This window comes from Callospermophilus lateralis, chromosome 6 (genome assembly GCF_048772815.1).
Source record: "Callospermophilus lateralis isolate mCalLat2 chromosome 6, mCalLat2.hap1, whole genome shotgun sequence".
NCBI classification, from domain to species: Eukaryota; Metazoa; Chordata; class Mammalia; order Rodentia; family Sciuridae; genus Callospermophilus; species Callospermophilus lateralis.
Genome location: NC_135310.1, coordinates 78,121,069 through 78,143,237, shown reverse-complemented (window position 1 = coordinate 78,143,237; position 22,169 = coordinate 78,121,069). Strand labels below are relative to the sequence as shown.

The 22,169-nt window shown below is 35.3% G+C and overlaps 1 protein-coding gene across 27 annotated transcripts in view; it reads right to left on the bottom strand.

Annotated features, from left to right (window-relative positions):
• The window catches only part of Snap91 (synaptosome associated protein 91), a 114,961-nt gene that overhangs the window by 87,319 nt on the left and 5,473 nt on the right, over window positions 1–22,169 (bottom strand). The gene's annotated exons all lie outside the window — the stretch shown is intronic.

The following is a 22,169-nucleotide window of genomic DNA, read 5'->3' as shown; positions in this document are numbered from 1 at the left end:
GAAAAAAAAGAACATTCTTCTGAAGGAACAGTGTTCTTAGAAAGCACTTTCTAAGATTGAAAAAGCTTCAGTGTTCATGATGCGCAACAAAGTTATATACTACCCATGTCTACTTATATTCTTTCCAAAACATTAAGCTAAATCAAAATATAGTTACATTTTCTATAGTACAGATAATGCTTCATTTACTCAAGTTTTAACAGCTCTTTATTAGACATCTCAGTGTCTTTTTACAGCTCTCAGATTTAACTCAAATATATTTATAAAATCTTTCAACTCACACAGCTAACTTATGTCAAAGAGACAGCTGAACTTCTCTCAATAAAATCTAAAAATGTAGGGCTCATAGTACAATTTCCCTTTGCCCATTCATACCTATGCCAATATCTGTGCCTGAAACTTTACCCATATTAGTATCTTTAACCCCTTTAGTAGACATACCTACTATACTATTCAAAAGGTAAGGTTTTAAAATTTCAAACTTTCTGTGTAGATACTTCTCTCCTATCCTATTTAATAACCTCTGATCTTTTCATTTTCCTTTATTAAAATGGTAGAAAAAATGGCAGTGTTACATTCTGCCAAAAACTGTAGTGATCCAACTCTTCTTTAAAACTATCCATGTCTAAGTGCTCTGAGCATGCTCACTGGACAAGAAGCTTCACAAATATAGGATATTTTGGCAATTAGTTTTGCTCTAGTTCTTCCAAACTTAACTCTCATCTCTGCCTATCTCCTTATTAACTTCTCATGCTCACAACTAAGAAGTATGATATAAAACTTCAAAGGTATTTTCTTAAGTCCTCCAGTGCTTAGTCTAGAACAGGTTTCTTAGCCTTGATACTATTGACATTTTGGGCCAGATAAGTCTTGGTTGTGTGTGTGTATGTGTGTGTGTGTGTGTGTGTGTGTGTGTGTGGCGGGGGGTGGGGTGGGTGGGTGGTGGTGGTGGTGGTGGTGTTCTGTGCATTGTAGATATTTAGCAGAACCCCTGGCATTTACCACAAGGGGCCAGTAGTGCCCTCCTTCTGCCAGTCAAGACAATCAAAAATATCACCAGACAATGTCAAATATTTCCTGGTAGAACATTTGACCATGAGAATTTCATATCCAGAGTAAAAGTTAGGAAATCTCATGGCCTGAAACTGAGTTGGAGTAGTACCCCATGAAAGCTACGACCAGTGTTTAGGATATTTTGGCAATTAGTTTTGCTCTAGTTCCTCCAAACTTAATTCTCATCTTTTAACTAATGTTAAAAGAACATTAGTCAACACTGGACACAATATCTTGCACAGAAGATGATCAATTCCCCCATCTAGTCTATAATGAGGAATGGTGGCAGAAATCCAGGACTCAAAAAACAGCTGAGATAATAGAGTTTAAATTTGAAACTCTCTGGGTCACAGAGATCCATTGTCAGGTAACAGAAGTGAAAGCAACAAGCATATAGCAGTGTTCTTTTAAGTTACAGGGCAATACAAGCTGCTTGGCATTTTCCTCGCATCCTCTGGACCATCCTTGCATTTGGTGACATGATAAGTCCACTCTTTCTTCCTCAACCATAGAAAAGAAAAAGTCCTCACCTCCTTCCTATACTTTCTTTTAGGCTCTAATTCCCCCAGGTCTTTCTATCTATTCTTTTTCTTACTCTTTGTATATTCTTTATTATTTTAAAAATACTGTTTCCCTGTGTCTTCAAAATATGTTCAAAATAGCCCCTTTTGAGGGAAAAGGAACATAAAAGTCCTCACTTGACCCCATGTCAAACTGTAGATCTCTAAATTCACACTTTATTCATTTCTTCTTGGGAACCCGCTGTAACCCAATCATCCCTGTTATCCTACTGCATCTGTCCCAGGGTCATCAGAGTCCTGAACCTGCCAAAGCTGACGGACACTCTCTGGTCTCCTCTCAACTCCATTTTGTATCATTGAATAGTACTGACCTAGACCTCCCATGTTCATGGATTGGAAAAATAAATATTGTTCATACTAACCAAAGGGATTTACAGATTCAATCCCCATCAAAATACCACTAACTTTTTTTAAACAGAACTAGAAAAAAAATCCTAAAATTCATATGGAAACTCAAAGACCTCAAATAACCAAAGCAATCTTGAGCAAAAAGAAAGCTGAAGGCACCACATTACTTGATTTCAAGACATAATACTGACCCATAAAAACCAAAACAGTATGGTATTGGCATAAAAATAAATGCATGGACCAATGAAACAGAATAAGGACACCAGAAGTAAATCCATGTAAGTAAAGCCAACTAATTCTCAATAAAGGCATCAAAAACATACATTGGAGAAAGGACAGCCTCTTCAATAAATAGTACTGAGAAAAATGAATGTCCATATACAGAAGATTGAAGCTTGGCCCTTTTATCTCACCCCTGTACAAAAGTCAAGTCAAATTGGATTAAAGACCTAAATGTAAAATCTGAAACTACAAAGGGAAAATGCTTCAAGATAATGATTTTCTGGATAGGACCCCCAAGGCATAGGAAACAAAAGCAAAAAATTGATAAATGGGATTATGTCAAACTAAAAAGCTTCTGTACAGCAAAGAAACAATGCACAGCGTTAAGAGACAACCTATAGAACGGGAGAAAATATTCACCAGTTATTCATCTGACAGAGGTTAATATATAAGAATATATAAGGAGCTCAAAAATTCAACAACAAAAAAGTATTCCAATTAAAAATGGACAAATAATCTGAACAAACACTTCTCAAAAGAATAAATATAAATGACTAACAAATATGTGAAAAAAATGGTCAATATCATTAGCCATCAGTGAAATGCAAATCAGAACTGCAATGAGATAACCTTTCACCCTACTCAGAATGGCTATAATAAAAGATAAAACAGCAAATGCTGACTTGCTTTTTAAAATCATATTTCCTGGGTTTGGGGAGCCAGGCTTTTCTGGCCTCTTGTCTCTGCCTTTCCTGTTCAGTGTACATTACTGACCCTTCTTTTTCTTCCAATCCCTTAAACATTGGTGTCACAAGATGACTTCCCCGGTTCCCCTCTTTTCCGTGTCAAGATTTTTATAAAGCAATCTCATCCATGCCTATACTTCTTCTAGACCTGAATAATCTAATATGGATCAGCAAGACAAAAGTGGAAATCGTCCCAGGCTCTTCAAACCTACTTTGTGTAGCTCAGATAATGGTACTGCTGCCCACAAAGGCACTTTGGTGTTTTAGCGCTGCATCATCCTCATCTTCTTTCTTGTTCTCCATCTTCAGTGAACCAGCCTCATACACATCCTGCCTCCTACATAGCTCTAAAACTATTTCTCCATCTACTTTAATGTTCTTACTATCTTCTACTCGATTCACAATTGCTCAGTAACTCTTTCGCCATTTTTAATCAGCTCCTAAAAGTATAGTTCTAAACACAGATGTGATCATGTTATTCTACTGAGAACATGAATAGTTGCATATAATACAGTCCTTCTCAACCTGAGTTCCCTACTCCCCTAAAGCAGACATTATATATAACCAATTGATTTCTCTTTCATGCTTCTGGACTAGTTACATGCTATCACTGGGAAAATTGAGAAAGTAGTTGCTCAAATCTTGTTCTGTTTTATGGTTCAAATAAGGAAACGGGTTGAGAAAGTCTGACAAGGCCTCGTGCTAGCTTTTCATACACAGATGCCTCTAAGCAAACCACACATGCTGTTTCACACCTGTGTGTCTCTGAACATGCTGTTGCCCTGGCCTGGCATTCTCTTCTTGCATCCCTCTATCTGAAGGCTCCCATTCATTCTGGATGCTCAGACAATATTTCCTTTGAGCTTCCTTGGACCTTGCCAAACACATGGCACTCTGTACCCTTAGAGTTTATCTCACAATATCCAGCAGATTTGTTCACATATCTGTGCACTTTATTAGACCATGAGCTCTGCTTTTCCAGCAAAATTCCTGAAATGCGTAGTGAATATAGAAAACTTTGTTGTTGTTGTTGTACTGAGGATTGAATCCAGGGGTTCTTTACCACTCAGCTGAATACTAGTCCTTTTAAATTTTATTTTGCAACAAAGTCTTGCTAAGTTGGTTAGGGCTTTGCTAAATTGCTGAGGCCAGCCTCGAACTTGCACTCCTCCTGTCTCATCTTCCTCAGTTGTTGGGATTACAGGCATGTGCCACCATGCCCAGCTTAAAAAACTTCTTTGAGAGAACTATAATAAATGTTTCTTTCCTCCTTATTTTAAAAACCTGCAATAGTTATTCAATTGTTTCCAAAAAATTAGAAACAATTTAATATCACACTGAAAGTAATCAGAGTTACAAGAAAGCCTTTAATCCATCCCAACTCACCCCACCCCCACTCCTGGGCAATGACTCTCTTTCAAAAGAACAGATGGAGAGAGAAAACCATGACAATTATTCTTAAGATGAGTTACAACAAGATCTATGTCTATTTCCCAGAAGTTAACAAACATGTGGCAAAAAAGGAGGGGGGTGATGACATGTAATATCTGCATAGAACTTGTACAAACTCTCTTTAAAGATCCACTGCTGCTGCTAATCTGCATTCCTGTTAGAAAAAGAAGCAAAGCTCATCCCTGGGGTCCAGACAAGGCAAGAGTTATAATGGGTGCCACACTTAGCTTCAAATAAAGTTATTATAATAAGGGCCAGAACATACCCCATGTTAACATGGATGCCAGTTTTTGGCTGGGGAACACCCTTCCATGCCATACAGGGATCCCCACCAGCATGGGGGTACAGGCCCTTTTCTGCATTGGAACTCTATTTCTGACAGACAACCAGAAACAGTAGGAACAATGCCTACCGTGTTGCTTGGCACAGACTAAGAGACAGAATCAAGGGAATCATAAACTCATTGATTTTCCTTGTCAGAGAACATCTACCTCATTCTTATTAAAAAGAATTGAAGCAAGATCCAACACAAAAATGGGGTATCCCTAATTTTAGCAGGTCTCAAGACCATCACACACTAATTCATTCCTTCTTTAACATTCTGTGGTGCTAAACTAGACTTAGAACCTTTGCATTTGACTCTTTTCTTTTATCCATGTTGATACCACACTGTTATGAACGTCTTCATGTCTTCAACTCGACCTTACTTCACAATTTCCCTACAACCACCACCTCCCAGTTCCTAAGCATCTGTGTGTGAACTGCTGGGAGTCCCACCAAGTGCCTTGCCATCCCTCCAGTCCTCTCTGCATTTGACCAAACCAAGGTTCTCAAAACATCTGTTCAAACTAATTGCACTCTTACTCCTAATAACTTCAGGAAAGATTTTTTTTTTCCTTTTAATATAGTACTTAATTTGGTTACTATGTTTATTGCTTACTGACTCTTCTACCCCTACCTCAAATGTAAGTTCCTCAAGGAAAGCATTCTACCATTTGCTCACTGATATAGCTCAAGCACACAGCAGATACATTAAACATTTGCTGTGAACCTGGAATGCATGCAGTTTCCTCAATTCTATTCTTCCTTTACATCATATAGTCAACCCTGATTTTTTTTCCTCATGTCTTTTACTTGAGTTCTTCTTGTACCAGCCTGTAAAACAGATGATATTAGATGAAGTTTCTCAGGGAAAGGATGTTGGCTAACTACTTTTAGCAATATTTTGATGACATTAAGTACTCTTATGAATAAACTGGTCCTATTTAGGTAATTCATAAAATTTGATATTTAGTATTTTCCCCAAGTTATTGGCCACAGAAGCATTTAACAAATAACAGAGGGTAGAGTGTAATGAGTTTTGCCAGAGTTCAAATATTAAAGAAGAGTCTCCTTTGTTCAAAGCAGTGACAAAGCTTAGTGCTTTAAACTGTGGCTAGTAGGTCTTCGGTGACTAATTCAGTTAACAAATTACTTAAATTTAGGGCCCAATTTGAGCCCAGGCTGTTTTTCAGGGATGTGATCAATTTCATATCTTATTTTTATACTACCTAGTGCTTTAGATGGCTCAGCTAAATTTCAAGTGTAATATACTTCAGCTTAAATATCTTTAAGGCCAATGACTATATCCATTTGAATTAATGGAGTGTTTTAATGGTGATACTGAATTTACTAGTTCCAATTTCAATTAGCAGAGCTTGATCAAACTTTTCCTTACTGCTATTTCCCATGAGAATACAACTGAGTGAGAATAAAATGAATGACAACTTCTAAAGAGTTTATTGGGGTGGTGGTGGTGCACAGGAATTCTTACCAGTGTGAACTGCATGCTTTTACTAATTAACAATAATGCTTTTTTATTGTTGATGGGCATGAAAGTTCATATTTTTGTTAAAGGGCATTTTTAGTGCTTTAAGAAAAAGCAATGTTCACTAGTTTTTGTCTTTTCGGTTAACAACTTTAAATTAAATTCTAAACTTCTTGATAAAGGTCAAGTTTATTAAGTTCTGACCCTAAAGAATGAATATAATGCAGGATTTAACATGATTTATTTGATTGCAATTAGCTAGGTATTCTATGCCTCATGTAACCTTGCTGTGAACTCTTTAGCTTGCTGAGCTGGTACTAGGGTCTGGTGAGTTCTTGTAATGTTGGCAGAATGAGACATTTTAGGGGGATTTGTGGTAAAATTATCAGTCACTTCAAATGAATGTGTGCTTATCATATGGAATTAGTTGCTCTTACCTAATACTGTGATAATGAAAAACAGTATTTTAGGAAAAATTGAGTAGCACATTATTTCATGTCCTTCAGAAAATGATGAGAATATCCTAAATAGGCCATATGTTTGTGATGAAGTTCACTTAAAATTAAGCTAAAATGTAATTTTTGCTAGAACTTTCAAATTATACCTGTATGAAACTTAAGATAATAATTTAGTTTCCTTCCTACCTATTTTATTGCACTTCCTCTATACCATGTATCACATCATGCCCACCCCACCATCCATCCAGATATCTGAGGAAAGAGGATTCATTTGAGGCAGTGAAAAGTTGGTGCCAAGGTTGGGGAGCCTGCATGACCTTCCCAGGAACAGTGAGAGGCCAGTGTGGCTGAAGCCCAGCATGAGGTAGAAATGGTAGAAGTCAAGTCCTAAAAGGATTACTTGAGCTGCTGTACTGAGAATATACTTGGGGAAGGGAGAAGGACAGAAGCAGAATTGGAAGCTATTATAGAAATCCCATGAAGAAATGCTGGTTCCTGGGATTGGTGATGGCAGTGGAAGTGATCACAACTCTATATGTTTTGTATAGATGTAGAGTCAACAGGTTTTCCTGACTGACAGAAAATGGGGTAGGAGAGAAAGCAAAGAGTCAAGAAAGACTTCAAAGTTTTCACCTTGAGCAAGTGGATGAATGATGCTGCTACCACCTGAGATGTTGTTAGAGTCTGTAAACAAGTCAAGATGGCGCCTGGCATTTTGCAGAGGGAGTGGTTTGTGAAGTGGCGCCAGCGAGCCATTAAGTGTGGAGATTCCTTAATGGATGACTGCTGTATCTAGTTTATGTTAATTAAGATAAGCTGTGTGGAATGTATATATACCCCTCGGTCCTACAATAAACGGCTCCCACTCCTGCTGTATCAATCTACACAAGTTAGTTTGCTGCAGTGGGACTGCGGCAAGATGTGGATGATTGAGTGGGAAAAAACAGGAGAAGGGATAAGAAAGAGAGTTCAGATTTGGATGTGTTGAGTGTGAGATGTCAAAAAAAAAATGTTTTCACACCTAAGAACTTTGACTCCATTGTGGGTCAAGTCTGGAATTTTAAGTAACAATGGTCTTCTACCTCCCTTCCTTACACTTCCAAAATGGCCCCACAGCTCCTATATCTGAATTTCCTTTCAAATCAAGCCTCTCTATTTTATGCCCTTCATAACATTCTTGTTTGGGCTCTTACTATCACTTGACACACTAATGGATATCTAATATATATGTAGAGTCTCAACCAGATGTAATTCCTAAAAATTTTTGATAATGGAACATTTCTGTTTAAAACTTTGCATGGGTTTTTCATTCCTTTATAATTAATAGGGCTGGCTTCCATGATTCTACACAGCTTCACTCTCTCTTTTCTTATGCACTAAAAACATGCCATTTTCAGTCACACTTCTTTATCTAGTAAACTCCTGTTTGTTACCCAATGCCCAGCCAAACATCACCACTTCTGAAAAGCATTTCCTGACTCACTTTAGGCAAAAGTGGCCAATTCCCTTCTCTGTGCTTTCAGAATCTATCAGTCATACCTCCACTATATCCTGTGTGATGGTGTATTGTTATTGGCTTGCGGATACAAGGTCCTATAAGGCTCTCAACAGAGACTGCTGTGTCATTTCTGCTTTCCTGCAGTGTCTCATTGAGTGGCAGGTTCATGAAGATTCTCTGCTTACTGAGCTCAATGACGAAATCTGGTGTTGCTCAGAGGTAATGCAGACACCTGTGGTCCCAGACCTTTCACCTTGAGGTGCAACACCTATCATGGTTCAGAATGAAGCTTAGAACATTAGTGACAAAGACATTTAGGACCCTGCAAAGAAAGGGGAACTGCGGGCAGGTCAAGACAGCTTGATGACACAGCAGTCACTATGGTAACTGAATTGTTAGCCATCTCTTTATATTTGAGGTCTTTATATATATATATATATGAGACTATATAGCACGACACAGATAGCATATAGTAATTCAATCAATTACCCAATTAATCTCTTGGAATTAAATGTTCTGTTTTTGCTCTTCTAGCAGATTATAAAACCATAAAAGCAAGGAAACCAATGCCTAGTAGAATATATATACGTGTGTGTGTGTGTGTGTGTGTGTGTGTGTGTGTGTGTATATATATATATATATATTTTATAGCCTGCAGTGAAAAACTCATGAAAGCTGGGTGCAGTGGCACATGCTTGAAATCCCAGTGACTCAGGAAGACAGGGCAGGAGGATCTCAAGTTCTAGGCCAGCCTGAAAATTAGCACAATCATGACTCAAAATAAAAAAAAAAATAAAAAATAAAAAAGTCTGGAGATGTAGCTCAGTGGTAAAGTGCCCCTGGGGGCAAATCCTAATACTCCCCACACACAAGTCAATAAAACTTAGCAAAAATTCACTCATTTCAGTTTGACGGTGTACCCTTCATCCTGTAACATAAGTACCAAGATTGTAAGAGAAGACAGTAAAAAAAGAATAAGGTCACACCTTTAGAAAACAATTTATTAAATAACACTTGACATCACTCCTCAAAAATTATAAATATAATCATCACATCTTTAATTTTCTATGAGTCCATGTCAAGTATTTGTCTCCAGTCCTCCCTCTCTTCATTTTAGTTGCCTCATTTTTCTTTTCTGTATTACATATTCCATTTTGACAGTTAGCTCTCCATCTTTTTGTTGGGATAGAAAATTTTATCTTAAGGAGTTTACTATAATTGCTTTCATTTTTCTCTCTTCCTTCCTTCTCATTTCTCATCATTGACTTTATTCTCATCTTACATATTAAAACATTTTTACTAATTTTAACCATCTCTTCCTACTCCTCATCTGTAAGCAATCAGTTAAAATCTTTGCATTCATGATTAATATAAGGTTTTTCTCTGGTAAATTTTCTTAAACATAAGGATAAAAGGGAATATCACAAATTGAGAGTTTTCCTAATGATTATGATCATGAAAGCAATAACTTGAGTATCTGAAAAATTTTCAAGGAGTACTTCCTAATGTTACTAAGATGAATAATCTATTGAGGAATGAATAATAACATGATACAGACAAATGTAACATTTTTTGAAGTATCTCTCCTTTAGCACAAGTTTTTAATTGACCTATAATATACTTATCCTTCTTTTACTATATATCTCAAAAGAGACAAGAACATATTTTGAGATCTCAAAATTAGTTAGGAAGCACTTGTTGAAAGAAGGTTTGTAGGTCTAAGAAAACATAAACTGTAGCTCAGTTACACATTAATAATAAAATACTCAATTCTCTGCTCAAGCAATAGATCCACTGAACAAGTGTTTTGTTTAGTTGATTATATCCATACTGACTGACATACCTTCAGGGAAAGAGAAGGCCACCTGAAATAAATACTTTGCGTTTTCATAGGAGTAAGTTTTGAAACAGTAACAGTGAATCTGTAGCTTGAGAGACTGAGTAAGTTTTATAATAGACAATTTCTGCATCTCATTCTCTAACACCCTTCAGTTTTACCTCTTCTGCCATGCACATATAAGAAAAATGAGACAGGGTGATTCTGCAATTTGTATTTGGGGTAAAAATGGAAGTGCATAACTCACTTGAATCAAATGTATGAAAGATGAAAAAAATAAAAAAAAAGAAAAGTTAAAAAAAATCCACAGAGGTAGATTTAATCTTCTTTTTTGGAGGAATAAGATAATTTAAACCTCTGTTTTTTTATTCAGAATAAATATTTTATCAGATATAAAAAAAGAAAAATGAGATAGGAAGGGTTTGTTTGATTTCCATATTAACTAGCAGTCTGGAAATAATTATTAAGTTATTATGGGAAAGGCATTAATAATTCTAAGAACTTTCATGTAACATAAAATATATTATTTAAACTATAATATAACATCATTTAAAATAAGATAATTAAGATCTGATAGATACAATGAGTCATGCTATGATGTAGAAATTGCTAACATTTAATTTCTCATGCATTTCAACTCTAATGCTCTACTATGAAAATTAATTTTTGTGCTTTTAAAATTAAAACTTCAAATAAAAAATAGTACTCTCAAGTCAAGGCAGATGTTTGCTATTTTCACACTTTTAAATAGAGGCTGGGTAAGTATAGCAGTTTTAAGAAATAAATAACAAATGAACGCACAAAAATGTTTAAAAATAAAAGAACTCATAATAATGACCTATTTGGCCTCCCTAAAGTTATTTTGTACCTGACAGCTTATTAAATGTTATGTTTTTAAACCACAGCTATACTTAGTTTAACTAGTTTAGTTAACTCTAAGGACTAAATTTTTACATGCAAAATTTAAAATGATTCAGTTATGTACTAACAGTTTTCCTTCCTTCCTTCCTTCCTTCCTTCCTTCCTTCTTTCCTTCCTTCAGGTGGGGGTATACCAGAGATCAAACCCGGGGGCACTTAACCACTGAGCCACCCCAGCCCTATTTTGTATTTTATTTAGAGACAGGGTCTTGCTAAGTTGCTGAGGTCCTTGCTAAGTTGCTGACGCTGGCTTTGAACTGTGGATTCTCCCGCCTCAGCCTGCTGGGATTACAGCATGCACCACCACGCCCAGCTGAATATCATGATTATGCTCAATGTTATTTATTGACTCAATTTTGTTATATCGTCCTATTCAGTTTTGTTTGCCTTTCCATTAATACTAAAAATTGTCAAAGGGCTTTGGATATATTTGAAAAGTACATACAATGTAAATACTGAGATTCATTTCAAATATTGATCATCATAATTAACTTCACTATTAGGCCAATTTTTTTCAAGTATTTTATGAATTTTTCTCAACAGCAATGTACGAGTACTTAATGAAAAACTATATTTAGTGTCTTCTCTATTTCCATTTATGTCTTCAATTATAACCTAACAGCAGAATAAAATGCTAACCATGAAGAATCCAATTTCAGTAATAAAATCATTTCATGTATTTTAGCCTTTTTTTCTATGTGTTTTAAACATTTCAGTGTGCAAACATCACTGTTTTTCTTAAAGAACCAATAACTCTCTTTTACTAAAAGCCTATTTGAAAGTTTAAAATTAAAAAAAATCAAGTCTAAAACAATACCATCAAGTCTCAGCACTCTAAAATAATAAAGGCAAACCATAATAGATATTCCAAAGTCAATTGTGTTTTAGGAGATAATTTTAATCAAATATATATTATGCTTTGTTTTTACAATTAGTACTAACATTTGTTAATGAACAAAACCAAAATTATGAAACTATAATGAAGTACAATTAGTACTAACATTTGTTAATGAACAAAACCAAAATTATGAAACTATATCTTCTAGTAATAAACCATTTATCAGCAGATGCCAAAGGTAAGCATACAGCAGCTCAGACTGAGCTCTTTCTGCATGTTTATTGCTGAATACAATACTTGAAAGATACCTAGGAAAATAACTGTTGGGTTTCAAAACACTTTTTCCTCTAATAATAATAATAATTTGTAGAGTAATTTGGGGTTGAAGTTTGTTGTTTTTGTTTTTAGCAAATATATTCATTTAATTGTTACCATAACCCCATGATACCTTAGAAAAGAGGAGATTGAGTTTCAAAGAAATTAAATTCATTTGGCCAAGATCTCAGCTAGAAAGCAACAACAGCCTAGAATTAAACTAGGGCCTCTGATGGTAAACCAGTACTTTCTGCTATACTCCCACCACCTCTCAAGGTGTTTAATTAGCAAGATTTGTAAAATTAACGTTTTAATAGCAAATCTTCCAAAGACATACCTGATGAGGGTGAGACAGGCTCAGGAACAGTCACTGGCTCCTACTCCCCCATTAGCTAGAGATGGGTCTTCACAGGGTAAAACTCATGTAGCTCATTAGCTAATAAATTGTTTTGAGATATCACCCATTTTTCCCTCGGGAAAACAATCATATAGTGTTTTACCTCTTTTGGTTTTTGTTTTATAGTATTCCTACTCGTGATACTAGAGACAGATGAGCAAAAGCATGATGCAAAGGTGAAAACACACATGAGCCTTGCAAGAGGAACCCTGAGGAAATCTCAACTCTTTCCCTCTTAGTGGTGGGCTTTGGATGAGCTTCTGGTTCTGCTGGTCTTATTTTCCTCTTATGTAAACTGGGGACAGGAGAATTCACCTCACAGTGCTCATAGCAATCTCTCTGTCCGTGCCATATATTAACCACATATTAATATAGCTATTAACCATATTAATATCACCATATATAAATATGGTCATGTGCATGGCACATATTAGCCCCTCCATTATCCCCCCCTTGATTTTTTTCTTCACTTAAATCTTATGGAAAAACGGAGATTGCTAATATATTCTACCTAAGCCAAGTGAATCAAGAGTGATATTAAAATTGAAAAGAAACCATATTTATGCAGGTGCTCAGAAGCAATCCAAAGAAAAGTTCTTGGGTACTAAAATTCAAATATGCTTTGCATTTTTCATATTTTAAGGTGATTGAGTAATAATGGACTTGATGCTTGGAGAAAGTTTAAAATTTTTAAGGCAATTGAGTAATATCAGCAGAGAGAGAAACAATTCCTTCCAGGGCCTAGACACATAAATCACTAAATTACTAGTTCATAAGACAAAGTCACTGGCAGATGAATACTGGCTTGGAACTGTGCATGCTGAATGTCAGTTCTGGGCATCTATGTGAATCCAGTGAGCAGCTGTCTCAATATCTAGGATGAGGAAATTGCTTAGACTAGAGATAGCAAATTTGTTTCATCTTGTGTCAACTACAATGTATGGTGGAAATACAAAGCACTGTGCGTGTATGAAATCTAAGGCAAAATCAAAGCTTTGCAGTAAAGATCACTCTGCAAAGTCTACTATAGATGAAGGAATATGTAGTAAATCTATTGGCTTGCCATTAATTATCCATTTTCAGAATTATCTGGAATCCTTGAAAAAAATTAATAGTTGCTAGTTTATTACAAGATCTTAGTGACCACACTACCATAGCAGTGAAATCTCCATAAATTCAGTGACATAAAGAAAGTAATTTAAAGATAGAGGCGACAAATAATAACCCAATTTTTCCCTATGAGCATGGTAGAGTCAATGTTATGTATTCACAACCCATTTCCTTCTCCTGAACTCACTTTATCCCCCAGCTTCTTCTATATTTCGGTGAGACCATTAACTGAGTTCCTGCCAACGGAATATAAGTAGAAATTATGTCTAGATCTGGTTTTATTCCCTGCAACATGTTCCTTTCTGTATTCCTCCCCCTTCAGTCAGATGCACAGACTCCAGTGAAGGAAGCTCAAGCCCCAGGTAGGAGACAACCCAGATGGAAGGAGTGGAAGGAACCAACCACACAGAGCAGGCAGTGATAGGAACAAGAAATAAACCTGTATCAGGTCACTAGCCCTTGGGATTCTCAATGACATAGCTCTGGTTGGAACTGAAAGTCATAGTATCATGCCACATACATGGATAAATCATGACCTGGGTTAAGGAGATAAAAATGATTCCCTATGATTTTGTGAAACTCTAGGAATAGGAATAGAGTCAATTTCTCTCAGCGAGGTTGTAATGATGTGAGCCTGGGAACTTAATATGTTTCCAGACTCTCTGAGAAAGTTAGTCCACAAGAATGAAGAAGTGCTTCACAACTATTATGTGAAATAGAAATATGAGGTGAGGGAAGAACCAGAGAAGTTCAGTTTCATCCCTGCCTCTTCTTCATATTGGTTTCCAGAGCCGAATTCTTTCTCTTTCCTCCCAAACTAGTTTGATCTATATTCTTGTAACATGCAAAGAAAAGTTATTATTAATATGGAAATAAAATAGAAAGCAAAAGTCATAGACAACATTTTTGCATATATTCTTCCAAAATATACATTATTTTGGGATATATATATATACTTAAAAAATGAAAAACAGATCTTTGTAAACTCCTTTCCATGCCAAAATACTTAAAACTTCATTTTTCAAGGTTGTCTAGTATAATATGGTTTGGAGACACCATCATTTTAAAATAAAGTATTTAGGTATATTTAATTTTCTCTCTCTGTGAGCACACACACACACACATATATACACACACACAAATGTATACACAACACCCTTGAATGCATAATTTTCTCCATTTTTTCTGAGATGCATTTGTAGAAGACAAATTATTGGATCAAAGAATTTTCAAGGGTTTTGAGTGATGTTGACAACCCACCCTCCTGCATATTTATGCACATTTATACTCCCTCTAATTGATTACCCAACTCATCCTCCTTTTCTAGCTGAGAAATTAATGCTGAAGAAACACTTCTTAATTCACATTACCACTCCGTGAAAGGATTAGTACAATCTACAATAAGGACCAAAGTAAAATCTCTAATCCACTGTGTGTGTGTGCACACATGTACATGCATATATATGTGTATCGATGTCACTAGAGCAGTTCAATTCAATGCAAAAGTTTAGGTAAAAATCAAGCTACTCCTTTGGAACCATGGTGAGAATTATTGTGGAAAAAAAGAACAAGTAGAGAATCACAAAACAGTGAAGAGTTGCAGGAGTTAAACAGTTGGTTCAACTCACTAATGCAGCCTCAAATTAGCCTCATGTGGAACCTGCCATTCATGTTCATGTAAGAGTAATCCAAACCAGAATATTTTATGTTAAAATAGTTAATGAAGAGACCAGAAAATCATGAACACACTGCAACCTAAATGGGGTAAGGGGAAAAAACAACAGAGCAAAACTACATGTAATAGTATAATTGTATTACCTTGCTAGAACTGGAAGGGCTATGAGCTCCACACTACACATTAACACTAACCTGGTTAATAATGAGATTATGATAAAATCTTGTGGCATATATGTAGCAGTTAGAACTAGGCGAGCAACACAATGACACATTAACCCTTGCCAAGATGAGTAGTAAGAATTAATCATTATTAACACATACAGATTGTGTGACTTTGCCTCTTTGGAGACTCAACTTCTTTATTTGTAAAAATTAAGTGGCTGGACAATGTTGAGAGCCAACCTCAAAGGCCCTCCAGATCAAGGTCCATCCACAGCTGAAGTGCCATTGCTTAATATTCTCTGCCTCCCTAACCTCAGTCTTCCAGCCAACTTCAACTTCTTTAATCCTAAAATGAGCCTTGCTTTCTATGAGCCTTTCCTTGACAGAACCTGCAGCAGCCCTTGCTCATAGCTCACTGATATGTGTACTATTTGTCTTTCAAGACTTCCTATGCAACCCACCTCCACTGTGGTCACCTCCCCTGTTAAAACTGAATTCTTTTTTAATCATTTGCAATTATTTCTTTCATTTTCTATTTCCCCTACAAAGCCGCAAGCTCTCTGATACCAAGGGCTGTATGTATCTTGTTCACCATGGTATCCTTGCCTCCTGGAACAATTCCTGCACTTGGGAAATATCCAAATATTTGCTAAATGAATAAATAATGAGATTATTCTAAGCGAGCTACTGAAAACCTCAACACGAAAAATAATTTCTAATTTCTCCAAATGCAGCATTAAAACAAAATTAAACATGTCCAACATTTATTGCTCTCTTTACAAAGACAAAACAACCCTAAGTTTTAGGTGCTTGTTCCCTCCTTTTCTCATGCTTTTCTAAATCCAAGTTGTTGCTCTTGTTTTTTTGCCTTTTTTTTTTTTTTTTTTTTTTTTTTGGTAATGCTGGAGATGGAACTCAGGGCTTCATGCATACATGCTAGGCAAGCTCTCTACTACTAAACCACATCGCCAGCCTTATCTCTCAACTTGTTAATGGCAATACTATCATATTAGTGAAAAATATCACTAAATAGTGAATAATCTCAGTGGAATGTAAATTTAGAGTTTGTAATCACTTCTGAAATTGTTTTCTCTTGTAACCATCCTCACCATGATGTATATGCTTACGAATTAAAAAGTGAATATTGAAAAACAATGCTACCCAACCTTAACCAACTAAAAACAAACTGAAAAAAAATGGATACACACATATCCACACACAACATGCTGGCAACGGATTTTCTCTAATATTAATACCTAATCATTTCAATATCTAATTATTGATGAAGTACACAGAGAAGTACACATATGCACTAAATCCACAACTAAAATACTGTAGATATACTTGTTAAATATCTAATATTTTTTCCAATTTACTAATTTGCTCATTGTTCTAGCTTTTCAAATCAAGGTTATAATTTCCCCCCATTTTTTATCATATCACAAGAATGCAAATGTTGAGTAGCCATCAAGAAATATGGATTAACTACATACAGTGAGCAATTTAATGGTTCTATTTCTTTGTTTTTCTCCAATATTCCACTTCTATTGCTTTTATGGTCTTTTGAGAGAATGTATCGAATTTATCTCCTTGCTCTTCTGAGAGTGATAAAAGTAAAATCTTTAAATAGAAAGTCTGTGAGGAAAGAAAGGTCTAACATGTAGGAAATATGAAGTATGTAATAAAAAAATCATTCAACAAATATTCCTCCAAACCTGCTATTGCTCCATTAGTTATTAAGAATAAGGTGGCCCAAAATAAACTTCAGACCAGAGAAAGGAAAAACCACGAAACAGAATCCCACTCTGGCTCTGTGAATGATATGAGAGGGATATATGCTCTGCACAGTGGCCATCTAAGCTCTGAGAAGGAAGGACTAAAGCTAGGTTTTAGATATGAAACTTAAAATAATTAAAATACAGAAAAAAACATTTGCAAAGACCCCCCCCCCAAATAATACACAGTTTAGAAAATTTGATGAATTATAAAGTGCTTAAGAATGAACTACAGGGTGTGTGTGTGTGTGTGTGTGTGTGTGTGTGTGGACAAGAACAAAAGACAGGAAGTCAGGGTGATTCCATTTCTAGCACACAAGTGGGCATTTGTCAAGGATAAAAACCACCCAATAATCTAGATAAATATTGCAGGCATCTTTCCATCCATTTAGTTGAACTCACAAGAAAATGAAAGCTATCTGCAGGACTGAAAAAGAAAGAGGTTTTGGAAAACTACAAAGTAGAGGAATATGGAAGAGAAACACTGCCCTAAAGGCAGTTGTTAATCTGAGTGGCCTAGAGGCTTGGATTTTGATGTCCCTCATGGCAAACAGGAGACAAGGCCTTTAGGATTAACTACTATGACCAGCTGGAGCTAAGATCCTTCACATAAAGCTGTGATTTTTCCCTGGGTTATATCCTTAGTAAAATTAGAAAGGCAAGCAAACAAACAACAAACATTAAAATAATACCTTTTAGCAAAGGGAGTCAACAGGAAAACATGCTCCACTAAGTGTACACTCTGGCTAGATGAGGAGGGAGCTCTCTGGGGCATCAGTAACCACAGCTTTCCCCTTGCCCAAGTTTGTGATTTGAATTGACATTACAGATCCATTCTATAATATCTAGCATCCTTAGAGCCATATATGTTTCACAATTCATGATTTTTTAGATTCAACAAAGGTATTATGGTAGATACACAATGTTAGCATCCCAGTAAAATTTGCACATTGCACCATAATATGACAATATTTCTGTAGCTCAACATATGAACCTTTATGATAACTGGTATAAATATTATATCTGGTCTACTTTTGCTACCAAATTATTTACAAAAAGAATTTTGGTTTTCTGAGCTTTTATGATTTTCAAATTATAGATAAGGATTTTGGACCTGAACCTGAACTAAGTGGAAAAACTCTTAAGAGTGGAAATCAACTGCAGGTCCTCCTGCTAGAGCAAATACAAATTCTAAGTGACCCTAGGCTTTCCAGGATTCTCACTGATGAAATCCTAGCCAAATGACCTCCGAGTCTAAAATTACAAAAATATAGGAGGAATCATCATGATCAAGGGTCAGACACAAATAACTATAGAAACAGAACTACATGTCTATGAGACACAGAATATAAAATTGGTTTTGTTAAAAATGGTCAAGAAATAAGACAGGAACTTCAAAATGTGAGCAAGAACATTCAAATAATGGGCAAATTCAAAGAATTTCAAAATTTAAAAATCTAAATAAATTAATTAAAAATTAAGGACATACAAAAATGGAGGAAACACTAGCTAAAGAGAGAATTAGTAATCTAGAAGATTAATAACCTGAAAAAATATACAGAATACAAAATAAAGCATTGGAACTTATAAAAGGTATATTTAGAGATATAAAAAATAAGTTTTACATATATTTAATTGTTTTTGAAGGACACTTAAAGAAAGAGAGTAGGTATAGACAACAATCAATGATAATTGAAGGGTAGAGAATTTTCAAGAACCGATGAAAGACATTAACTCTCAGATTCAGGAAATACAAATTCTAAAAAGAATAAACAAAAGGAAAGGCACTTTTAGACACATATATACAAAGAAGGACAAGACAAACAGAAACATTTAGAAGCAGCCATATAAACAAAGGGATTACCTAAAGTCAGGTAGACTGATCAATTAATTCTTTAAAAAAATTTTTTAGTTGGTAGATGTATTCAGTACCTTTATTTTGTTAATCTGTTTATATGTGGTGCTAAGGGTTGAACCCAGTGCCTCATACATGCTAGGCAAGCTCTCTACCACTGAGCCACAATCCCAGCCCCTGACTGATTAATTCTTAAGAGCAACCATGGAAGCCAAATGAGTGAAATATTATATTCAAAGAGAAAATAACTAGAATTGTATATCCAGGTACATTATCCTTCAAAATCACGAATAAAAGTTTTTAAGACCAAAACTGTTTACCAGTAAGGGGCCTCACCGAAGAAGCCCCAGAAAGATGTAACTCAAGAAAATCTAGACATAGGAAGGAATGGTAAGTTCAGTTACAAGGTGGATGTACATAAATAAAGATGTGCCTCTATCAAATAATAATAGCTAGCCTTAGAGGTTAATACAATGGTGACACTAAAACACAGGACAGTAATAGCACATAAACCAGAAGTGGATAATTAAGTTTCTAAACTTTTTTGGAAAGGGGAAAGAAATTACTTTAAATTATGCATATTAAATTCTCAAGGATAATCACTAAAAGCATGGAAATAGTATATAGCTTCCAGGAAAGAGGAAAGTTGGAATTAAAGTAAAAATTGACATAATTAAAGGGAAAGGGCAAAAGCAAGCATGGATAAGAAGGAGCCAAAGTACTAAGGATATGTGTGTAATTGTCACAGTGGCAGTAGTAGAGGTAAGGGTACTAGTGGCAGCAACAGTAGAAATAGTGTCAGTTGTACTAGAAATGGTTAACAGTAGTAGCAGTGGTAATAACTGATTACTGCAGATTTGTGCATCAAGCTCTGGGGTAGACATTTTATGTGCATTATCCCTCTTATTCCTCACCAAAAGTGAGAGAGGTACTACTATTAATTTTCATTACAGATAAGGTTTATTACTTATGTAAACTAAGGCTGAAGTGAGCTAAAGAAGATTTCAGAGAATTTTTAAAATAATTGATCATGAACTGGATTTGAGAGAAAACTCCCAGGTCGGTGGTTTGGTCATTTGACTAGGCAATGAATGACTACCCAACAGCAATTCTAATATTTCAAGCATAAATTAAGCTAATCGAAAATGGGGAATAGCCAAAGAGGTGTAGAAGCTGTGTGTATGTCTTCTTTGAAACAGAGAGATCAGTTTGAAGAAGTTTGGTTGTGGAATTAAAAAAAAAAAAAAGAATAGGGGATGACATGTTGTTTGCTGGAAGAGGTCACAGAGACCAGAGACACTTGTGTGTGGGTGGTTTTGCTTGCTTACTTTAAATGAAGGTACTTGAAAATGCTTATGAGACAAAGAATGGGGGAGGAGGTAAAGATATAGACAACAGAGAATTATTCATGTAGAAAAGAAGAGTTATAATTTAAAATAAAAGTGCTAACCCTGGGAGAAAAATCAAATGAAAACCAGAACTACACAAGGCGGGCAAAGATCTAACTTTAACTTCTCTCTCTCCTGAGTAGCCAGGAATAACACATCAAAAAATCCCTTAGAATACATCAGAATCTCCTTAAAGATGTCTAACAGAGAAATTTTCTGTATGCAATGGAGGGGGAGAGGATTTTCACACACCTGGGACAAGTGAAGAGAAAGTAAAACATCTAAAGAAAGACTCTGGGCTTCAAGGTACAACCCTCTCTCGGGTTTGTGCTTTCACCTAACTGTCCTGAGGGAGAGACTATAATTTCTTTTTATTAGTGCATTATAGTTATATGTAATATTGGGGTTCATTTTTGACATAATTACACAAGCACTGAATATAATTTGCTCCACTTCATACACTACTACTTCCACTTCCCTCTCTTCCTCCCTTCCCCTGGTTCCCTTTCCTCTACTCCACTGATCATATATATATATATATATATATATATATATATATATATATATATATATTTTTTTTTTTTTTTTTTTTTTTCAAATAGTGCTTAGTAGATAAACAGGAACATGAAATTCACTATGGAATATGTGTACATGGGATAGTTTTCTTACAGGTCATAAAGTAATTTACACTAGGATATCTCATTCAACTGTTCTTTACAAAAAAAGAAAAAAGAGAGCAACTGCCAAATATGCCTTAAAAATTTTTCCCTTCAAAAGCAAACAATACATTTCTTTAAAAAGTCAAAGAAATTTACAAAAAAAGAAACTGAACAATGAATAGTTTAATGGCAATAAATGTGTCTTTTAAAATGATTTAAATGTAGTGTGATTACATTTGAAGGCACTCCCTGTAGAGTCTGGCTCAGGCACTGAGTCACCAAAACACAGCTCTCTAAGGAAAGCATACTCAGCCCTGGAGGAATAGGGTCATGTGTCTCTTCTGACCTTCTTTACCAAGTTATTGAAACCAAGATAAAGTCAGAACACCACTCTATCCCAGCATCAATCAACTCAAGGGATGAGGTACGTTTTTAAAAGGATATTTATAAAAAAATAAGAAAAGCTCTATAGTAACCAAATGCACAGATGAAAGAACAAATAAGTATTCAGAAGCCATTTTATTAAACATTAAAACTAATGTGCCAATATACTAAACTCTAGATGTTAATCTAAAATACTGCAAGTTAATATTGAAAATAAGATATGAATTTGCTAACTGCATAATTATACACACATACACACTCACCATTTTTCCATATACACATCTGCTTTAAATCACTAAAGCAACATCTGAAAAATCAGTTTTTTGAGGGCTGGGTGGAATTTAGTGGTAGAGTGCACATGCTTAGCATACACAAGGCTATGGGTACAAGTCCCAATAATCAAAAAAAAAAATAAACAAAATAAAAAACAGTTTGAATTATTAATTTTCTACTGGTTTTAAGAAAATATCTATGAATCATATTGATCACAAAATGGGGAAAGCAGTGAGACTGACATAAATATATTTAACTTTATATAGCAAAAAAGATTCTTCTGAAGAGAAGAAAATAAAAACATCCATAAAAAAATCTTTACTTTCTTAATAGGCACCTGTTTAACATTTTTGTTTGTCTGCTTGTTTGTTTTGGTGTGGGGGATTGAAGCCAAGGGTGATTTACCACTGAGTT